This window comes from Arachis ipaensis, chromosome B06 (assembly GCF_000816755.2).
Source record: "Arachis ipaensis cultivar K30076 chromosome B06, Araip1.1, whole genome shotgun sequence".
Classification (NCBI taxonomy): Eukaryota; Viridiplantae; Streptophyta; class Magnoliopsida; order Fabales; family Fabaceae; genus Arachis; species Arachis ipaensis.
The window spans coordinates 88,663,003-88,686,549 of NC_029790.2; the positions used below are offsets into that span (position 1 = coordinate 88,663,003).

Here is a 23,547-nt window from a genome sequence, read left to right on the forward strand (position 1 = left end):
TTGGAGCTATGTTTCATTGATAGTTTGGAATTTATAGTATATTCTATTCTTTTTATCCTATTTTGATTTTTAGTTGCTTGGAGACAAGCAACAATTTAAGTTTGGTGTTGTGATGAGCGGATAATTTATACGCTTTTTGACATTGTTTTTAGTATGTTTTTAGTAGGAGCTAGTTACTTTTAGGAATATTTTTAATAGATTTTGTGTTAAATTCATATTTCTGGACTTTACTATGAGTTTGTGTGTTTTTCTATGATTTCAGGTATTTTCTGGCTGAAATTGAGGGACTTGAGCAAAACTCAGATTCAGAGGTTGAAAAAGGACTGCTGATGCTGTTGGATTCTGACCTCCCTGCACTCAAAGTGGATTTTCTTGAGCTACAGAACTCAAAATGGCGCGCTTTTAATTGCGTTGGAAAGTAGACATCCAGGGCTTTCCAGCAATATATAATAGTCCATACTTTGGCCAAGAATTGACGACGTAAACTGGCGTTCAATGCCAGCCTTCTGCCCAAATCTGGCGTCCAGCGCCAGAAAAGGATCCAAAACCAGAGTTGAACGCCCAAACTAGCACAAAAACTGGCGTTCAACTCCACAAATGGCCTCTGCACGTGTAACACTCTACTTGGACGACCCAGTGCACTTGCTGGTTAGTTGTATCGAAGTTGTGACAATTATGAATTAAGATCAAAGCACCAAGCTTTGGAGCCATTACCAGGGATTGTTCGAGCCTGGACATCACAATTTCATGCACCACCTACTCATGTGAAACTATAAAAATTAAAAATCTATGTGCATTGATAAACTATGTTTATTTTTATGTTAAAAAAAATCCAAAAATATTCAATAGTTAATAAGGGGACAAAATTATCCCAATGCTAAGTTAAAATTCAAGGATCAATGCATATATGATAAAGAATATATGTGTGTTAGGTGAAAGCTTGGGTTAATTAAAGATTCAATTTATAAGCTTACTTAGCCATATATGTACCCTTACCCTTACCTTGGCCCCATTACAACCTTGAAAAGACCTCATGATGTTTGCATTGGTACATTAAATGTTGTTGATTGGTTAGGTGAAGAACAAAAAAAATTAGAAAGCGTGATTAGAGAAGGATAGAGTGATTACCCTATACAATAGAGAGGTTAGAGCGTACATACATCATCTGTGAGGGTTCAATGCTTAAATTCTATGTTCCCTGCTTTCATGAGCTACCTTCTTGCATTTTTATCTGTTGTTACTATATAAATTGAATTAGTGGAATTTGATTTGTGAGTGTCTTGAAGAGCTTATTTACTTTTGACTAAGTAGACAAGAATCATATAGTAGCATTCACATATATAGGTTGCATTGCATAACATGAGTTTTACATGTTCCTGCTCATTTATTTTATCTCCTTCAACTAACCATGAGGACATGCTTATGTCTAAGTGTTGGGAGGTTGATAAACCATTATTTTATAGTTTATATTATGTTTAATTGTGTGGTTTTATCAAATCATTACCCACTTATTCATTAAATTAGCATGTATTTACAATTCCTTCCCGAAATTACTCCATGATTGAAAACTTGCTTCCTAGAGACTTTTAATTATGTATTTTAATTCTCCTTTATTCCATCGATGCCGTGATCTGTGTGTTAAGTGTTTCAGGTTTTATAGGGCATGAATAACTTGGAGATTGGAAAGGAAGCTTGCAAAAAATGGAAGGAACACAAGAAATTGAGGAGATGACCAGCGAGAAGTGACGCGGACGCATGGCTCACGCGACCGCGCAAAATAGAGGAAATTGTAGTGACGCGCTTGCATGCCTGATGCGAATGCGTGAATTGGAAGCTGCAAGAGTGACGCGAATGCGTGGACAACGCGCATGCGTGGCAAGGCAAAACACTGGATGAGGCGAACGCGTGAATGACGCAATCGCGTGACGTGCGCGATCTGCAGAATCTGCAGAATTCACTGGGGGCAATTTTGGGCCATGTTTTGACCCAGTTTTTGGCCCAAAAAAGCATATTAGAGCCAGGGAACATACAGAGACCAGAGGACAACATTCATTCTGCATAATTTTAGTTTTAGATATGATTTTACTCCTCCTCTAGGTTTTCTCTCTACACATTCATAGTTCTTAGGATTTTGATTTTATTGCTTTTTGGACTGGGATATTGAGAAGAGTTATTACCTCTGCCAAGACTTCATCATTCTAGTTTGTTTCCTTACTTGTCACTTACTCTTTCTTATCCTTATTTTGTTCAGAATTACTATTGGATTATTTTTAGAATTTTTTAATACAAGAACTATTTTATTTTTAATTGATCTCTTTGATTATTATTTATCATGTCGTCCTTTATTTCCCTTTCTTATTTTGCAGAGTTTACGTTCATAATGAGCGAGTAGTTCCATAACTTGATTGGGAGTTGATTGAAAGGAGGACCTTGAGTTGGAATGCTCAGGAGTAAAATTATAGTTGGGTTTAGCGTTGGGTCGCCCTCTAATCACTGACACTAGTCCTTCCCAAGGGAGAGGATTAGAACTTGTGAATAGAAACTGACTTCCAACTTGCTTAACTTTCCTTTATCTGGTAAAGGATAACTGAGCAGGCAACCTTCAATTATCAATTGATCTTGGGAGAACTCCATCAAGGATAGGGCTTCCAACTAATCTACTCCTGGTCAAGGATTTTATTTAAATTACATAAATTCTCTGATTTAATTTCCTGTTTATCAACTCAAACCACTTCAGAAACATCTGATTAATAAAATAGCACACCTTTCTGCAACTCGTTGGGAGACGACCTGGGATTCATACTCCCAGTATTTTAATTCTAATTTTGTGACAACCCCTTCTAAATTGATAAGCAGATTTTTAGTTGGTTAAGAACTATACTTGCAACGCATCTCTTATAATAATTTCTTAACTCACCAATTTCTGCCACGTCAATTTTTGGCGCCGTTGCCGGGGACTTGCAATAGAGTGCTAAGTTATTGATTAGAATTTATTTATTTGTATTTTATTTTATTTTGCTACTATGAGCTGTATGTTTCTTTCATTAAATGACGCGTTCACTTCCTGATCCAAGCTTGCCAGTATTTGATCCTGAGATTGAATGAACTATTTCACGTATAAGGTAAGCTCGGCGTCGGTTAGTCCTCCCCGAGGACGAATCTGAAACATCATGTAAGGGAGAAACAAGCTCCCATTCTACTGATTCGGTTGATTTACGTGCAGGTGACATGGCAGCACCTTGGAGAGTTACTATCTAGGAGGCTGGAGCCCCTGATTTTACAATGCAACCGTTTCAAGTGCATCACCCAACGGTGGCTACAGACTTTGTAATAAAGACTGCACTGCTCAACTTGATGCCTAAGTTTCATGGCTTACCTGCTCAAGAGCCTATCAAGCATCTTAGGGATTTCCAAGCAGCCTGTTCTACTGTCAAGCGTGATGGTGCAGATGAAACTTCTATTCTGTTAAAAGCCTTCACATTCTCTCTTGAGGGAAAAGCAAGAGAGTGGTACTACACTCAACCTGCAGCAACCATTTCTGATTGGGATATGCTTAGAAGAGAATTTTTGGAAAAATTCTTCCCAGCTGAAGTTACTGATAAACTAAGGAAAGACATTTCCATGATTGTTCAGGACGAATCCGAGACTCTTTACGAATACTGGGAGCGCTTCAACAACCTTCTGGAAGCACGCCTCCACCATATGATTGACAAGATAGTGTTGCTCGGCTACCAGGGCATGAGGCCTCAAGATAAGACCACATTGTAAAGTGCTAGCAATGGGTCTATGAAAAAGTACAAGACCACTGATGAGGCATGGCAATTGATCAGCGACTTGGCTGAATCTACTAGGAATCACAAACAGAAACAAGGCCGGTCAAAAGCTGTTGCGGAGGTATCTTCTAGCAAGGAGACTACTGCTCTGACTCAGAGTATATGTGAAATGACCAACTTACTGAAGCAGATGCAGTTGAGTCAACAACAAGCACAGCAAAGCCAACAGCTAGTCCCACAAAGAGTGTGCAAAATCTGTGCTGATTATAGCCATTATACTGATGAATGTTCGCAGCTCCAGCAGGAAGACAACACTGTGGCAGCCACTCATAACTTCTATGACCGCCCCAATCAAGGATACAATCAAGGTGGCAGTTACAACCATGGATGGCAGGACAATTCCAACCAAAGTTGGAGAGATAATTCTAACCAAAATTGGAGGGACAACAATAATAGAGGAGGCAGAGACAATCAAGGATATCAGAGGTGGAATAATAACAACAACAGGCAGCAGAACCAGAACTAGCCTTACAGAGCACCTTACCTGAGGCAGTCCCAAGGACCACAGCACAACCAACAACAAGTTCCGCAGATCACTCAATCTAATTCCTCTCCGAGTGACGAGGCACTTCAATCCATTGCGCAAGGACAAAAGAACGTGGAAAGTTCACTTAATGGCCTAGCATCCACTATACAAGCTCTCATCTCTTAGCTAGCATCACCCAATACTTCAAACACTCAACAAGCAAGCTCCAGTCGGATTCCTTCTCAACCCTTACCCAATCCAAAGGGTGGCATCAATGCCATCACCCTAAGGTCCGGAACCACACTACAAGAGAGGAATCAGGAAGAGCCAATCCCATCAGAACACGCCTCAGCTAAAGAGGTGGTGGAAGTAGAGGATGCTGAAGAGGAAAAGGACATTGATGGGATATTTTCGCGGAAAAACGAATTTCTCCCAAAACACCCAAACTTAACCGGCAAGTGCACTGGGTCGCATCAAGTAATAATAACTCACGGGAGTGAGGTCGATCCCACAGGGATTGAAGGATTAAGCAATTTTAGTTTAGTGGTTGATTTAGTCAAGCGAATCAAGATTTAGTTGAGTGATTTGTGATTTGCAGAATGTAAATTGCTTGGAAAGTAAAGGGAATGGGTAATTGGCATGAAAGTAAAGAGAACTGAAAATTATAGTGCTGAATCTTAAAGAACAAGAAATTAAATGGCAGAAACTTAGAACGTAAGAAATGTAAATTGCAAAATCTTAAAGTGCAAGAAATGTAAATGGCTTGAATTGTAAAGGGAATGGGGAGTTGGATTTGCAGAAATTAAACAAGGAAATGTAAAATTGCAACAAGCAGAGGAATAAAAGAACACTTAGATTGAATCAGATCTAGAAACAGAATTGTAAATGAGCATGAAAACAGTAAACAGGGAATGGGAAATGGGAAATCCAGATCTCAGGACCCAAGAGACAAGAAAACCAAGTCTAGATCTCAATGCCTTCCTAGATCCAACAAGAACAATTGCAAAGGAGATTGTAAATTGCAAAGAAAGTAGATGAAGAACAATTAACCGAAACTGAAATTTAATTAAGCAAAAAATTAAACAAGATCCCAAGGTGAGATTGAAACAGAATTTCTTCAACTCTCCACCCAAAATCCAAGACAATAAAAGTAAAGAGTGCTGGGCAAGAACAAGGAAGAAGAGAGATCAATTCTCCTCCCAAATTCTCTTGAATTAAAACAACAATGCTAAGAAAAATAAAAGTGAGCTCCAAGCCAAAACCGAAAAGAAAGTTCTTCTGCAAAACTAAAAGCGAAGCTCCCTTCAAAACTTAAATTCTAATCTATTTATACACTTTCTTCAAATGGTCTTCAAGCCTTCAATTGGGCCTTTGCTCTTGTGGAATTGGGTTGAGAGAGGCCTTGGTTGATTGCTCTTGGAGTTTGGAGAAGAACCGAATTGAACCGGGTTGGAATCATGAAAGCTTGAGTGAAAGTTGGAGTAAAAGTTAGGGTCTAACTTTTGCTCCAACTTTTCATATCAGCACCCTTGTTTTGCTGATACCAACGTTGGGGCAAAAGTTAGGGGTCTAACTTTTGCTCCAACGTTGGCCTCCCCTTAGTTCTTCATGGCGCCAATGTTAGCCAGAAAGTTAGGGGCTAACGTTGGCGCAAACTTTTGCTAGCCCAGGGAGTTTTTCAAGCGCCAACGTTAGCCAAAAAGTTAGGGGCTAACGTTGGCGCAAACTTTTGGTGCATCCAGGGAGTGTTTTTCATGCCAAAAGTTAGCCAAAAAGTTAGGGGCTAACTTTTGCTCCAACTTTTGCCCAAAAGTTAGCCAAAAAGTTAGGGGCTAACTTTTGCTCCAGCTTTTGCTCAAAAGTTAGCCAAAAAGTTAGGGGCTAACTTTTGCTCCAGCTTTTGCTTCCTGGTTCATAATTTATCCAAGACTCAAGTCATTCCTCCTAGCCATTGCATCAACCTTTCTCCAAGCTTTCTTCACCTATCATTAATCAACCAAACACATCAAAGATATGCTCAAAATCATGAGATATTCATTCTTTCATAATATATGACAATTATAGCATAAAACCTCATGAAATAGCATGAATTCATACATGGTTGATTAAATCAAAGGAAACATGAAAATCTACTCAATTGGCTTGCTTTTGACTCAAGAAAAGTGCATAATTCAATTGAAAACAAAAGAAAAAGGCTAGTGAAACTAGGCTAAGATGACTTGTCATCAGACATACAAGACATGGATGAAGAAGAAGAAGCCCAACCACAGAAGGAAGCACCAAAGGATGCAGACGCTGCAGAAAACGTCCTTCCTATTCCATTTCTACAAATTGCAAGGAAGCCCAGGAAGCAGATGGAACTTGATCCCAAAATGGTAGAAATATTCAAAAAGGTTGAGGTAACTGTTCTCCTTTTTTATGTTATTCAGCATGTACCTAAATACGCAAATTTTCTAAAAGATTTATGTATACATAAAGACAAAATTCATGAATTAAAAACTATTCCTTTAGGTAGTTTTATATCTGCTTTAATGGGAGGTATACCTGAAAAGTGTAGTGATCCAGGTCCATGTATGGTTAATTGTACTATTGGTAGTGTGATATTTTCTGACTGCATGTGTGATTTAGGAGCATGTGTTAGTATAATGCCATTGTCTATATATGATACTTTAAGGCTCCCTCCCTTAAAAAGGTTGGCAGCTCGTTTTGTGTTAGCAGATAAAAGCATCATTACAGTAGTTGGAATTGCCGAAGATGTATTAGTGAGCATTAAGGGGCTCACATTTCCCATTAACTTCTATATCCTGGAAATGCCCCCTAATGACTCAAGAAGGCCATCATCATTAGAGAAGGATAGAGTGATTACCCTATACAATAGAGAGGTTAGAGCGTACATACATCATCAGTGAGGGTTCAATGCTTAAATTCTATGTTCCCTGCTTTCATGAGCTACCTTCTTGCATTTTTATCTGTTGTTACTATATAAATTGAATTAGTGGAATTTGATTTGTGAGTGTATTGAAGAGCTTATTTACTTTTGACTAAGTAGACAAGAATTATATAGTTGCATTCACATATATAGGTTGCATTGCATAACATGAGTTTTACATGTTCCTGCTCATTTATTTTATCTCCTTCAACTAAGCATGAGGACATGCTTATGTCTAAGTGTGGGGAGGTTGATAAACCATTATTTTATGGTTTATATTATGTTTAATTGTGTGGTTTTATCAAATCATTACCCACTTATTCATTAAATTAGCATGTATTTACAATTCCTTCCCGAAATTACTCCATGATTGAAAACTTGCTTCCTAGAGATTTTTAATTATGTATTTTAATTCTCCTTTATTCCATTTGATGCCGTGATCTGTGTGTCAAGTGTTTCAGGTTTTATAGGGCATGAATAACTTGGAGATTGGAAAGGAAGCTTGCAAAAAATGGAAGGAACACAAGAAATTGAGGAGATGACCAGCGAGAAGTGACGCAGACGCATGGCTCACGCGACCACGCGAAATAGAGGAAATTGCAGTGACGCAAACGCGTGAATTGGAAGCTGCAAGAGTGACGCGAATGCATGGACGGCGCGTACGCGTGGCAAGGCAAAACGCTGGATGACGTGAACGCGTGGATGACGCGATTGCGTGACATGCGCGATCTGCAGAATCTGCAAAATTTGCTGGGGGAAATTTTGGGCCATGTTTTGACCCAATTTTCGGCCCAGAAAAGCATATTAGAGCCAGGGAACATGCAGAGACCAGAGGACAACATTCATTCTGCATAATTTTAGTTTTAGATCTGATTTTACTCCTCCTCTAGGTTTTCTCTCTACACATTCATAGTTCTTAGGATTTTGATTTTATTGCTTTTTGGACTGGGATATTGAGAAGAGTTATTACCTCTGCCAAGACTTCATCATTCTAGTTTGTTTTCTTACTTGTCACTTACTCTTTCTTATCCTTATTTTGTTCAGAATTACTATTGGATTATCATGTCGTCCTTTATTTCCCTTTCTTATTTTGCAAAGTTTACATTCATAATGAGCGAGTAGTTCCATAACTTGATTGGGAGTTGATTGAAAGGAGGACCTTGAGTTGGAATGCTCAAGAGTAAAATTATAGTTGGGTCGCCCTCTAATCACTGACACTAGTCCTTCCCAAGGGAGAGGATTAGAACTTGTGAATAGAAACTGACTTCCAACTTGCTTAACTTTCCTTTATCTGGTAAAGGATAACTGAGCAGGCAACCTTCAATTATCAATTGATCTTGGGAGAACTCCATCAAGGATAGGGCTTCCAACTAATCTACTCCCGGTCAAGGATTTTATTTAAATTACATAAATTCTCTGATTTAATTTCCTGTTTATCAACTCAAACCACTTCAGAAACATCTGATTAATAAAATACCACACCTTTCTGCAACTCGTTGGGAGATGACCTGGGATTCATACTCCCAGTATTTTAATTCTAATTTTGTGACAACCCCTTCTAAATTGATAAGCGGATTTTTGGTTGGTTAAGAACTATACTTGCAACGCATCTCTTATAATAATTTTTTAACTCACCAATTTCTGCCACGTCAGGTATCCCCACACTTGTACCTTGCTCCATGTGCCTCTCTTCTACTTCCTCCCGGTGAACTGCAGCTACTGTCTTATCAATGATGTCGCACTGGAAGATGGAATGATCTTCAGGAGGATGCTTCATAGCTTCATCCATATTAAAGCTCACTGCTCTGCCATCTATCTCAAAAGAGTAAGTTCCTGAGAAGGCATCCGGCTTGAACTTTGAAGTCTTTAGGAATGGCCTTTCAAGCAGGATGGATGATGGTCTTCCTAAGTCATTAGGGGGCATCTCCAAAATATAGAAATCAATAGGAAATGTGAGCCCCTTAATGCTTACCAGCACGTCCTCAGCAATTTCAACCACAGAGATAATGCTTTTATCTGCTAAAACAAAACGAGCTGCCAACCTTTTTAAAGGAGGGTGCCTTAAGGCATCATACATAGACAATGGCATTATACTAACACACGATCCTAAATCACACATACAGTCAGAAAATTCCACACCATCTATAGTAATAGTAACCATGTATGGACCTGGGTCACTACATTTTTCAGGTATATCACCCACTAAAGCAGAAATGGAACTACCTAGAGGAATAGTTTCTAAATTCTGTAATTTATCTTTATGCATGCATAAATCTTTTAGAAACTTAGCATATTTAGGTACCTGCTGAATGGCATCAAAAAGTGGAATGGTTACCTCAACCTTTTTGAATATTTCTACCATTTTAGGGTCTAGTTCCATCTGCTTTCTGGGCTTCCTAGCAAGGTATGGAAATGGAATAGGAATGGCGCCACTTGCAGCTTCTGCGTCCCTTGGTGCTTCATTCCTTGGTTGAGCTGCTTCTTCTTCAACCATGTCTTGTACTTCATCTTCCTCTTCAACATCCTCCACTTCAACCATGTTCTCAACTGGGGCATTTTCTTCTGGGCTTGGCTCCTCATGATTCCTCTCTTGCAGTGTGGTTCCGGACCTCAAAGTGATGGCATTAATTCCACCCTTGGGGTTAGGTATAGGTTGAGAAGGAATTGCACTGGAGCTTGAAGGCTGATTGTTGGAAGTGTTCATTGAACCAATCTGTGAGAAAAGAGCTTGTACAGCAAAGGTCAGACCATTTAAGGTGGAGCTAAGTGTGCTCTCCATGGTCTTTTGTCTTTGCTCAATAGACTGAAGCAATTCGTCATTAGAAGAGGAAGGGGGTAAGTGATTTGAGGGGTCTGTTGTTGGTTGTTCTGAGGCGCTTGGGACTGCTTTTGGTGAGGTGCTCTGTAAGGCTGGTTTTGGTTCTGCTGTCTGTTGTTGTTGTTCCACCTCTGATTTCCATTGTTGTCTCTGCCTCATCTGTTGTAGTTGTCTCTCCATCCTTGGTTGGAATTATCTCTCCATCCCTGGTTGGAATTATTTCTCCACCCCTGGTTGGAGTTGTCTTGCCAACCTTGATTGTGGTTTCTACCTTGGTTGTAATTGCCTCCTTATTGATTGTATCCTTGATTCGGGCGATCATAGAAATTATGAGTAGCTGCCAAGGTGTTGTCTTCTTGTTGGAGCTGCGAAAACTCATCAGTGTAATGAGTGTAATCAGCACATATTCCGCATACTCTTTGAGGAACCAACTGTTGTCTTTGTTGTGGTAAGGGAGGCTGAGATTGTTGTTAATTTAGCTATATCTGCTTTAGTAGGTTGGTCATCTCACATATAGCCTGTGTGAAGGCAGTAGTCTCACTACTAGAGGAAACCTCTGTAACAGCCTTAGGGTGGTTGTTCCTGTGCCTGTGATTCTGAGTGGACTCAGCTAGGTCGCTGATCAGTTGCCACGCTTCATCTGCGGAGCTTGTACTTTTTCAGAGAACCATTACTTGCACCATCCAATGTAGTCTTATCTCGAGGCTTCATGCCTTGAGTGAAGTAGCTGATCAACACTAACTTGTCAATCATGTGATGGGGGTGTGTGTCCAGAAGATTCTTGAAGTGCTCCCAATACTCATAAAGAGTCTATGATTCGCCTTGAATAATGCAGGAGATCTCTTTCCTCAGTCTATTTGTAACTTCAGCTGGAAAGTATTTTTTCAAGAATTCTCTCCTGAGCGTATCCCAGTTGGTAACAGTTGCTTCAGGTTGAGTGTAGTACCACTCCCTCGCCTTTCCCTCAAGAAAAAATGGGAAAGCGGTTAGTAAAATAGAAGTTTCATCTGCACCATGACGCCTAACAGTAGAACAGGCTGTCTGAAAATCTCTGAGGTGTTTGATAGGCTCCTGAGCAGGTAAGCCATGAAATTTGGGCATCAAGTTGATTAGCACAGTCTTCAGTTCATAATCTGCAGCCAAATTTGGGTGACACACTTGATACAGTTGCAGAGTAAAGTCTAGAGCTCCAGCTTCCTGGAGAGTAATCCTCCTAGGCTCCGCCATATTACCTGCACGTAAATCAACCGAATTAATAGAAAAGGAGCTTGTTTCTTCCTCAGATGGTGCTTCAGATTCGTCTTCAGAATAGACTGGTGAATTGGTAGTAACCAGTTCACCACCCTCAGAGGCTAACCTACGCTGAGCTCGCCTAATACTTGAAAGAGTCCTTTCAATTTCAGGATCAAATGCGGCTAAGCTCGGATCAGGCAGTGAACGCGTCATTCAACGAAAGAAACATACAGCTCATGGTAATAAAATAAAATAAAAATATGCAAATAAAATAAAATAGAAAATATTTACACCAACTAATAATTTAGCACGCTATTGCAACTCCCCTGCAACGGCGCCAAAAATTGATGCGGGCGGAAATCAGCCAGTTAAGAATTTATAATATAAGAACAGCGTTGTAAGCACAGCTCTTAACCAACTAAAATCCGCTTATCAATTTAGAAAGGTTGTCATAAAATTAGAATAAAAATAATGGGAGTATGAATCCCAAGTCATCTCCCAACGAGTTGACAAAAGGGTGCTATCTTATTAATCAGGAGTTTTCCGAGAAATTTTGAGAGTTGAATAACAGAAAATAAATAATTGTAAATTAGTGCAATGAAAATTAAAAGAGATATATATATTCAAAATAAAAAGCCTTGACCGGGGGAATGATTAATTGGAAGTTCTATCCTTGTTGGAATTTTCTCAAGTGTAGCATCAAGAGGTTGTTGTTTTCACTTAGTTAACCCTTACTAAATAAAGAAAAGTCAAGTGATTGAGCTAACTCTTATTCGCAAATTTTAATCCTCTCCCTTGGGAAGGACTAGCGTTAGTAAATAGAGAATTAGCCAACAACTTCCAATTTAACTAATCACTTGAGCATTCTAACTCAAGGGTCTCCTTTTAATCAACCCCCAAGTCAAGTTGGGAGTCTACTCCATTGACATGAAAATTACTTGCACAGAATTAAAAAGGAAATAAAAGGAAGACATGATAAACAATAATTGAAAATTAATTAAAAGTAAAATTTGTGTTTCAATGGTCAAGATCTGGATTTACCATTGAAGAAATCTTTTTCTGCTGATAATGTGGCTTTCGGTCAAGAAAGGGAAGTCAGAAGCAAAGTTTCCATTGTGAGGATTAATCAGAAAAAGTGAGACAGTGGGTTGGTGAAGCTCAAGGCTCAAGAAGTTGACCTAGGAAGAGCAACCAAGCAACATGTAAGGAGATAAGAGAAGTCTTACTGTTCATTCAGGAGCCAAGGAGAGATAACCCAATGTATTGAGGTTTTTGTTCTGAGAAGAAACTCTCTAAAGAAGTTCATCTACTTGGACAGTTCTTTCTTTCAAAGAAGCATTCCGCCAAAAATGAAGAACTGAATCAGAGACATGTAAATCTGGTTTATCACATAGCAAAGAGGCTGTTGAAGAAGTCAATCTCCTTCATGTTTTACAGATTGTAATTTACTTTTCAATGTTTATCTTTCTGTAATTTTTTGAGTGAAAAGGCATATTGAGAGAGCTCAAGTAAAAGCCATGAGTGAAAAGAGGCTGAGTAATACACTTGAGAGAAAAGCCTAGAGTTATTCTCAAATTTCTTTAGGTATGTTCATGTCTTGTATCTTGTATCTGTGAGGTATCCCTTTCTTAGTTGGGTTAGCACTAAGAGTGAATAGTTAGGTATTAGCATAGCCAATGTCAAGTTAGGTTACAACTTGAGTGTGAAAGGATTGTGTCAATCCTGTGGAATTGGTGTATGTAATACTGTTAACTATAGTGGAAATTTCTCCATTATTGTGGAGGAGACTGGACGTAGGTTGCATAGCACAAGGTAACCGAACCAGGATATATGCTGGTGTTAGCTTTTCTCTTCTCTGCACTGTTCTGTTTTCTGATATTCATGAAATAAAAATAAATTGTCTCATAAATTTTCGCTGCTGAGTTCAAACAGAATCAGAATTCAAATATTGTTTGAAAGGGTCAGTTCAGATACTTAAAAGAAAGGCATAGATTCAACCCCCCTTCTCTAAGCCTACCACAACCTTCACATATATATACCTAACTTCAATTTCTAACAACAATACTCAAAAAAAATTCTTAACAAAAATAATTATAATTCTGAAAAATTTGAAAAAATTTAAGAAAATAAACTTACATAATCAGGATGGCGTAGATAATTTACAATATGAAATTCAGGACGATCAACATCTTTAGCTTTGTGTTTCTTTGGCATTGTTTAATTTTTTTTTGCATGCACTGTGAAGAACCACCGAAGGAAGAAGAAGAAGAGAGAATAGAATGGCTGTGAGGGTTAGGGAAATTTTGAAAGTGAGATTTCGGACAGAGAAAGTGGGGGCAACAAGGGGTATGTTGGGTTCAGGGGCACCGTTCTGGGGAGCTTGGCTTGCGCGACACGTGGCTGTAAAGCCACAAATCAGACCGTGCGTGTGGTCCCTGCAAATTGGACCGTCCGATCTCCTTTCTCCCTGTCGCACCGTCCGATTTTTCTCTACCTGACACCACCTGGTAAAGCATACACGCACCCCATATCTGTGGCCTACTCCATAAAGGGCTCCATATGAAAATTAAAAAGCGACAAAAATACAAATCGTAATTCACTATCATAATTCACTCACAAATCTAAAATTGTCTTTCAATATATAAATTGTGGCAAGATAATGGAATTTTAAAGTTGCATATAAAATTCACTAGTACAAAAAACAAAGACTCATTGTCCTGATAAAAAAATGCATTTCATACATATGAAAATTATGATCCAAATGCTACATTTTTAAATTGAATTAATCGAAAAAAAAAATATTATAATTACTTGCAAATTAGTATTTGAAAGGTATCGTTCTTTCAAATTAGTGAGACACAAACTTTTTACGACCTTGTTCTTTTCTACAAACCATAAATATTTTCCTAATCATAATGCTTTTAGGATTTTAATTTGAAAAGGATCCTATAAAATTCTTATAATGATAATATCCTAGTATCATAGTAATATCTTTGTATCATAATGGTACTAATCTAAACTAAAAATAATAACTAGATGGGAGATTATCTTCTTTCGGTAGATAGATTGGAGATAATTTTGCTGCCAAGTTGGCGATGCTAGTTATCTCATAAAAAAATGTTAAGAGGCCATTAAAATTTTTTTGCTTGCCCACAGTATTTAGTTCGACAATGCATTAATTTGTCGTAAATTTAAATTCTATTTAAGAGTTAATTTGTTGTGGATTTTGTTGGTTAATAAATTGCTGCATATAAAAAGCAGTATTCAAATTCTGACACTTATTTAAACAGACGAGTGAGCTGACCATTCGACCAACATAAACTAGTTAAAAATTTATTATTATTGACCATCACTTATCCATTAACTCAATTTTTTATTTTAATAATTTAAATAACATACTTTATCACATACTTTTAAATATTAATAGTTAAGTTAACTAATGACTAAAAATAAAAAAAATTAAATAGCCCTCTACCATTTTTCTTTCATAAATTAACAATCTGACTATATGACATTTGTTCGTTAGCCCCCTCCAGTCATAAAAAATTGTGTTTATTGTTAGTCCTCAAAATATTAAAATAATAAAAATTACATATACTCTTACTCGCCTAAAATCTAACAAATTTAAAATATTAAAATTTAATTCTCAAAATAAAAAATTAGATTGATTCTGATAAATAAAAATAGATCCTTAAAATAAAATAAATAAATTATTAAATATGAATCAAACCCTCCATTATGTTAGTCACCAAAAAACCCTCCATTATGTTCTAAATTTATGAATTCTAAATCACAAATTCTAAATTTTAAATATTAAAATCTAACATTTAAATCTTAAACTCTAAATTCTAAAGACTAAATCATATATAATTAGAGAATAACTTTTGTGGAGTTAAATTTGAGAGATATCTTTATATTTTGGTTAATTTAATTTAATAAATAATTTACAAAAAAAAATCAGGTATTAGTGTTGAAATTTTGGTAAGGAAGAAAAATTAGGAATAGGAGTTAAAGAATTAGAAAGGGAGAAAAAAAGAAATTAAAGGTTTTAAATCAATGTGTTACATTTACATCTAATGGGACTAAAAGAATTAGGAAAACAAACAAATGGTGGCTGGAGTAACTAATAAAAGTGGTCTATTAGAATGGAGTAAGTAATAAAACTAAGGAAAAACTACCAAAAGTATTCATAAAGTTTTCGAACGCTGACAAAAGTACCCATAAATTAAGAAAATTAACGTTGTACCCATGAAAGATGGGTTCCGTATGACAAAAGTATCTAAATCTTAATTTTTTGTTGATTTTTTAATAAAATTCCTAAACTATCCTATACTCAACCTCAATTCACTTTTTCAATCTTTCATAACTTAATTTGCACCAACTCTTGTTATGGAGTCCAAAACTACTCCTACAACAAACCAAACCGAAATCAATGGTAGTGATGGTGATGGTAGAGAATCCGACCTCAACCGATTCATTCATAAGTTTATAATCCATACCCAAACCAAATTAATAAAACACCAAAAAATACTCAAAACATAAAAATTTTCAAATCCATTCATCCAATTTCAATTCACTTTAGCAAAACTAGAAATAGAAAAAGACATCAACCATAAAAAATCAACAAATTCATTCATCCAATTTGAAATTTATTTCAGCAAAAATCAGAAGTAGAAGTAGCCATCAACTGGATCTTCTGTAAATCAATCTCAGCCTTCATAAAATATAAAAGCATATTTAAAAAAAAAATAGAACAGTATCATTTTAGTAGTAACTAAATCAATTTCTGAAAAGAAGAAAAATAAAATAAAAATATTTTAAAAAAAAGAAATACCTTTTTTTTCGCTGGCCGACTGTAACATCGTCAATGGGAGAACCTCCATCCACAATGCTGCCTCCCTTTCTTCTCTGATTTCTCTTTACCGAACCCGATTTCTACATGCAAGAGTACCACGACCCCTCTCTCTTCTCAGGTGTGCGACGACGGTGTTCTCCTCGGCTGGGTCAGACGCGCCACGACGACGTTCTCCTCGGCTGCAACAGGCGCGCCACGGCAGCATTCTCCTCAGATTGGGTCACAGGTGTGCGATGAAGGTGTTGTAGTCACCTTAATAGTGAGAGGGAGGAGCAGTGAGAGGGGAAGAGATTGGCGGTAATGGAGTAAGTGGGTGGCGGACGACAATGAGGAGGTAGGAGGAGAGTTTCTGTGACTCTGCGAGGGTTTTTGAGGGATAAGTGAGGAGAGAGGAAGAAGAGAAGAGAGGGAGTGACGATAGAATGGGGTTAAGGTGGGGTAGTTTAGGAATTTTATTACAAAATCAACAAAAAATTAGGATTTGGATACTTTTGTCATATGGAACCCATCTTTCATGGGTACAGCGTTAATTTCCTTAGTTTATGAGTACTTTTGTCAGCGATTGTAAACTTCGTGGGTACTTTTGGTAGTTTTTCCTAAAACTAAAGTGATCTACTAGATGTATTATTCATTTTTCTTTCCAGCTCCAATATCTTGATGACAGAAGTTTTATCCAAAAACTTAATTAAAGGATATAATTAATATATGCCTTTAATGTTACTATTAATAAATTTTTTTAATTTTTTTTAGTAAATCTATAACAGATTTATCATATATTTTCTGTTGAAAAATTACTTTAATTAATTTGTATGCAATGAATACGAGTCTAAACGCCTACCAGATGTGAGGATATGGATGAAACAGTGCGCCATTTTGCTAAGACGGTCTGGCACCACCTTCCACAGCAAGACCATGTCAAAGAGTTCTTCAGTCTCGGCCTCAATGAATGGTTATGTAATAATCTTGCTGGAAAACTGGACTGGCCATGTCTGTTTGGAGTGGCGATATCATCTCTTTGGTATTGTGAAATAAACTCATTTTTGGAGGAAAAAACTCACTCACCCAAGTGCAGTGGTGACTTCCATTAGAACCCATAGTGCTGAAATAGCGAATGTGATGAACAAAATGAAGCCACCTGGGAAACAGAACCTAGAGCGGGAGTCTTTAATTTCCTGGGTTCCCCCTTCTTGGAAGATTCATGAAGAACTTTTCCTGCAATCTTGGAAGCCGCACCATAATGCAAGCTGACCTCTGGGGCATCGTCAAAGGCTTCCATATAGCTACGGCTAGTGGTTATCAAAAGCTTATTATTTTGACGGACTCGTCCATGGCAATTCAGTTCATAAAGGAGGGAGTCCCTTCCTCACACCCTTGCAAAACTCTCCTGGAAGATATCAGAATCCTCTCGAGTCGCCTATAGCATATAGAATGGGTGCACACACTTCGGGAAGCCAACTTCGCAGCTAATACTCTAGCAAGGAAGGGCCAAGAGCTACCTCTCGGAACTCACATCTTTGACATGCCAAGTTGCCAACCGCTCATATCTGCCCTACACTTGCAGAGGGTTGTCTAGGAACTCCCAGATAAAGGGGCACTAGTTAGCCCTGACTATTTTTCTTTTTTAGTTGCTTGTCTTGCACTTTCTTTCGGGTATTTGAAAAAAAAACAAAACAAAACAAAACAAAAAAAACCCCTCTAACCCCCTCCCTCCTCCTCCTCTTGTATTTTAGAAAGTAAAATATAATTTTCTACCCTTAAATGGTTTCTCTCTCATATTTATTATTGGTTCCACCTATAAAATAAATAGTGAGAGGTCACACTTTACCCTCTAAAATGAAATTCAATCCAAATCTCCCTTTCCCTCTCCCTCCCACCAAAATATAAAGTATTATTTCCCAGGGCTTGAAGTTACATTTACAGATGTTACCACCAGTGCCCTGTAGGATTGATCTTCTGATATACAACTTTCGTGTCCACTATGGAATACGAGGCAATTTTCACCACCCAGAACCCGCCGGGGGTGGGGGAATGGGGTTTGACCAAAAGAACAAAAAAAATGGGAAGAATGTTTTGACGTCCACTTTATTCTAATTTCGTATGTGCTTTGTTTCTTCCACTTCTAAGAGAAACCTATCATAAAAATAAAAAGCTAACACGGAATAAAATTCAAATAACCAAATACATCTATGAATCTTTTGTGGCCAGTCATTAATGACACAGAAAACAAGGATTATCATAAAACAATTGATATCAAAGAATCTTAAGAATGTCAGAAAAAAAAAATGGGGGCATTAACTGTCAGCAATAACATCCCGTTAACATGTCCACAACTCATGAGGTTTAGCCAATGCAAACTACCCATATCTAAACAATCTAAAATACGCGGATTGCACTCCCCATTGTACTCTTGAGGTACAAGCATCTCACCTGTTTCAACAAACAAAACATAAATGAAAAGACGGTTAACAAAAAATTAAAAAAATAAAATAAAGACATCACTTTTCAAAGACAGCATTCCTTTTCAAATCAAAACAAAGGTAGTTGAAAATGATTCTCTGCTTAACAACGAGACTAAGTTAGTGCCTATTCAACATCACGCTGCCAGCATTTGGCTACAAAGACATCACTTAAAAGATACGTGTAGTTGCCTAAGCTTTTTTATGAACACATCAACGGGCAGTAATAGAACAATTTCAAATATATTCATGCTTGTTAATATAATAGAATATATTGACATCATGAAATAAACACATCTCACGCTGAGATTAATTAGCTTGCCTATATCTTATCTTGGATAGAACAAACAGTTTCAAATAAGACCCAAAATTTTGTATACTTAAACCAAAAGCCCAAAAGACTCTCAAACTTAATGCTCCAATATTGAGAACCTTAATACTGATACTCATATAAGGCCTCGAACAGTCAAACTTACATTTTGCCAGTTTTTCTTCAATAATGAAACAAGGAAATTGACACTGAGTTGTACATTCTGGAATATCTGTTTCTCCTCCATTGAGCAATTTCCAACAGCAACACCCATGCAAAGAACTTTCTTAAGTTGAAACTTCACCATTGCTTTTGTTTCATTAACTTTTGACTCTAAGGATTCCTGATGTGTCACTAATGTTGGAAACTTACCTGCATTGGTGGGTTCATATAGTCAACTGATCATATACAGAGCAACATATTATAATCCGAAACCGCAAAAATGAAATTTCAATCCATTGTAGCCTTGTTAAGAATAAAAAAGGTAGGGAAAATGTGAAAGGCTGCTTGAGGAACAATCAATGAGCTTGCAGAGTCCCTTCAAAAGGCCTCTCTCAAAGGATCCCAAAGTTAATTGGGTTCCAATTGCTGTCCGCCCCCTAACTAAACCACATATGAAATTGATTATTTTCATAGGGCTACTCAAAGAGGCATAGGTTACATTACTTGGTTAAGAACTTCACTATAAGAGAATTATGTTGCTGAAAACTTTTTCCATCGGCAGAAAATAGTAGGTCTTCCTAAACCCCAAAGCAGATAATAGAAAAGCAGGCAATGAAGTGAATAGTCCTATACTAAGCAACAAATTAAAATATGAAACTGCAAGAATTTTCAATCCAATGTACACTTGAATAAAAAAGTTAGACAAAATGTGAAAGGCTCCTTGAGTGATAATCAATATGAGACTAGAGAGTCCCTTCAAGAGGCCTCTCTCAAAGGACCCCAAAAGCTAATTTGGTTCCGATTGATGTCCGCCCCCTAACTAAGCCACATATGAAACTGATTATTTTCATAAGGCTACTCAAAGAGGCATACATTCCGTGAAAGTCAAAAGAGAATCTACAGTGTTGAAAACTTTTTTATCAGCTTCCTAGCTCTGATTTCCGCATAATCAAGATGTTATTCCCAAATCACACAGAAGATAATAGAAAAGCCGGCAATGATGCATGATGCAAATAGTTATATATCATAATCCGAAAATGAAAGAATAATTTTCAATCTACTGAGCCTTGTAGGTAGAAGAAAATGTGAACGACTGCTTGAGGGACAATAAATATTAGATTGAAGAATTATTCTGCAAATAGAACAAGCTGCTATTATAACGAAAATGCGGATAATGTGTAATGTGTTGTAGCTAACGCATTGAGAGAGAGCGCGAGTTACCGTGGCCGCCACAAACCCTAGTCAGCAGCTCAGTAACTAAGTCACAAATATACATATATATATTTTTCCTATAATATATATATGCATCATAGCTACTTTGTTTGAGACGCTGGATAATTTTTTTTGGTAGTATTAATTGATCAAACATCAAAGGGTCCAAAATCTTTAAATGCTAGATTACATATGTATGTTGGAGTCTCTCCCACCAAATAGTATTTAGTATAGTAAATTCCTATAATGTAATTATCCGTCTTGGTCTTCGAAATTTAAAATTATGTATAGTGGGCTTTTAGATTTAGGTTCGGACACTAATGTAGTCTTTTGACTTTTTTCGGCAATGACTGGACAAACAGAGTGCTGAAGTGGCACCCTCCCTACCACGTTAGTCGCTGCAACGGTTAGCTGACGTAGCAAGAGTTGTATTTATATCCAATTTGATTCCTAAAACCCTAATTTTCTCTCATTATTTATCTAACTTAGGTCCTTCTTCATCAACCTCCATTTTCCTTCTTCTTGTCTTCTTAGTCCTCTTTATCTTCTTCTTTTTGTTGTTCTTCTCCTTGTTAAAGCTTAGTCACCCATTGCTATTAGTTGAGGCACTATGATGGATGGTGGAAGCACCACAGCTGGAAGCTCTCTTCGCTCCTTTGAACAATAACTAGACCAGGTCGCAAAGTCAGAACAGAAGTGCGAGGGTGCCAGAATGGTGTGAGTGTGGCTGCTGTCCAGCTCTGCGATGGTCTGCAAAACCGGCCTCCTAGTTGTCAAGTAAGGAACTATAGGTGGACCTCTTGCTACCATTCTTTCCATGTCACTTCGATTGGTAACTACCAATGTTTACAGAATGGCAGCAACGGCCATCGGAGTGTACTGTGCGAGTAGATATGCTGCTGACATGGTGAAGTGGCAAGAGGAAGACTTGACTAAAAGGTTGGCCACTGGGTTGCTTCATGTTGTTGAACCACAAATCCATGTGGCTCTTATACCTCCTCAATCTTCTTCTCAACCCTAAGTTCTTAGTTATTAATTATAAGTGCTTATTGTTATCTTTGTTCAAATATTTTCTATTAGGGATAAGTATTGTTTTGGTCCCTGACGTTGAGGGTCCAAATCGAAACCGTCCCCATTGTAATTTTGGATTTAAAATCATCTTTAACGTTTTTTTTTGTATTAAAATCGTCCTTTTAATTTTTTTGGACAAAAATACCCTCACCACTACCAACACAATTACCTCCTCCACCACCACTACCACTAACACCAACACCAACACCACCACCACCTCCAGCACCACCAATACCAACACCAACACCAACACCAACACCAACACCACCACTACCACCACCACCACCACAACCACCACCACCACCAACACCAACACAAACACCACCACCAACACAAACACCACCACCAAGAACACCAAACAACAGCAACAACACCAAACCAAGAAGCAGAAACAGAAAATAAGAAAGCAGAAACAAGAAAGCAAAAAATAGAAAGCAAGAAAGCAGAAGTAAGAAAATAGGCGCGTTTTCTTTTATTTTTTAAATTTTATAATTTTTTAATATAGTAGGGGTAGTTTAGGAATAAATTAAAAAATTTTATTAGAAATGACGATTTTAAAATAAAATGCAACATTAAGGACGATTTTAAGTCAAAAGTTATATCAGGGACGGTTTCGATTCTGACCCTCAACGTTAGGGACCAAAACAATACTTATCCCTTTCTATTAACAATATCCTTAAAGTGATTCTCATGTCCTTTTTTCATTTTCATCTTGGAATGTAACCAAATGCAAATGTGATTGAAAGATTCTATAGGAATGGAACTACATAAAGTTATACTTTTGTTTGTATATGTCTTTCTTGTTTCTAGATACTTTTTGCTTTTTGTTACTTGAGTTATGAATCTTTGCTTGGATATTTTCTATTAGGTAAAGGTTTATCGAGATGAAAAAGTGAGTTTGAACATTGAAAAAATCTGAATTATTTTATAGAAAAATTAGAAATAATCACACAACTCAAACAAGCAAAACTTATTAGGATATTGTTCTGAGGGTTACCTGAAACTGAAGGTCGATCTCGGATGAGATCTTCTGATGTGGCCGGAGCTGTTGCATCTGACTTGTTGGGTCTTGATGTGCTGCTAATCCTTGGTCACTGAAGGGTGGTGGTACCTGCAAGAGACTCTGATGCTTAAGTTAGCATGGGCTTTATGCAGGTTTTTTGTAGAATCAGAGTGTGAGTTATACCTGGGTACTCCAGTATATTTATAGTAGTGTAGAGTGACCTCCCTTAAGATAAGTTTGTTATTTTATCTTATTTTTTTGTGGATGAAATCACCTATCTTTTGGTCAGCCGCCTTCAGGTGCACTGCGACCTTCTGCTCTGGGTCGGTTGGGCCTCAATAGTAATTTGGCTGAGCTCTTTACGCAGAGGTCAGAGGCGGACCAACTTTAGAACATGTCGGTCGTTTTTATCTTCGTCCAACCCGGACCTTATAGCTCGGTTCAGAGTATGAACAATGCCCCTGCTTGAGCTTCGATCTTCTTCATGAGGTCATGCTTCTAGGCTTCGATCCCTTAGAGGAAGTCGTGTTCAAGCATTTGTTTGGGTGGGTTCAGAGCAGCTCCTCTTTGAACGAATCTTTAGCGTTGCTTTCTTAAATGCGAAGCGTTTTTAGCTTTTTTAATTTGCGGCGCATTTTTGGGATGCTATTAGCTTCTTTGGGAACGTGCGAGCGCCTTTAAAAACCTCATTAATAGGGTTTTCAATTTGTTTTTCCGTTTCTTTTCCCTTTTTAAACCTTCGTTTGAAATCAAAGAAGAGGTTTTGCTCTTAGTTTCAGTTCCTTCTCCCTTCTGTTTCATCCTTCAATCTTACCCCTGAGCTCGTTATTCTTCCTGAAGTTCACTCTTTGCATTTCTTTTGCCCAGCGAAAGGAGCTACCTTTCCTTCTTCTTTAAGATCGTCCCTTTCTTGGACCTTTGGAGCTTCCATTACCTTGGATGAAGTTTGTTCATGGCTTGCAGTATTGCTCGTTTAGCTTCTTCCGCAGGTTGGTGCTCTTACTTCGCTCCTTTTTATATTATGCTTTTTGATTGTCGTGCTTCTCTGCACTTTACTGTTGCATGCTTTTCTTGTACAAAGCTTTTGCTATTTGAGGGCTTTTTGGTGATTATGCTTCTTTGAAGTTGCAACCTTTTGGTCTTCGTTGCTTGGTTTGGGGAAATATAGGTGCTTTAGGTGGACCTTCTTCCTTTTTGGT

The 23,547-nt window shown here is 37.7% G+C and overlaps 1 long non-coding RNA gene across 1 annotated transcript; it reads right to left on the reverse strand.

Moving 5' to 3' along the window:
• LOC107604646 lies at positions 18,273-19,282 on the reverse strand. Its single transcript, XR_001612325.2, has 2 exons — positions 19,067-19,282; positions 18,273-18,561 (listed from the first exon to the last, which is right to left on the reverse strand). It is a non-coding gene; the product is annotated as an uncharacterized LOC107604646 (long non-coding RNA).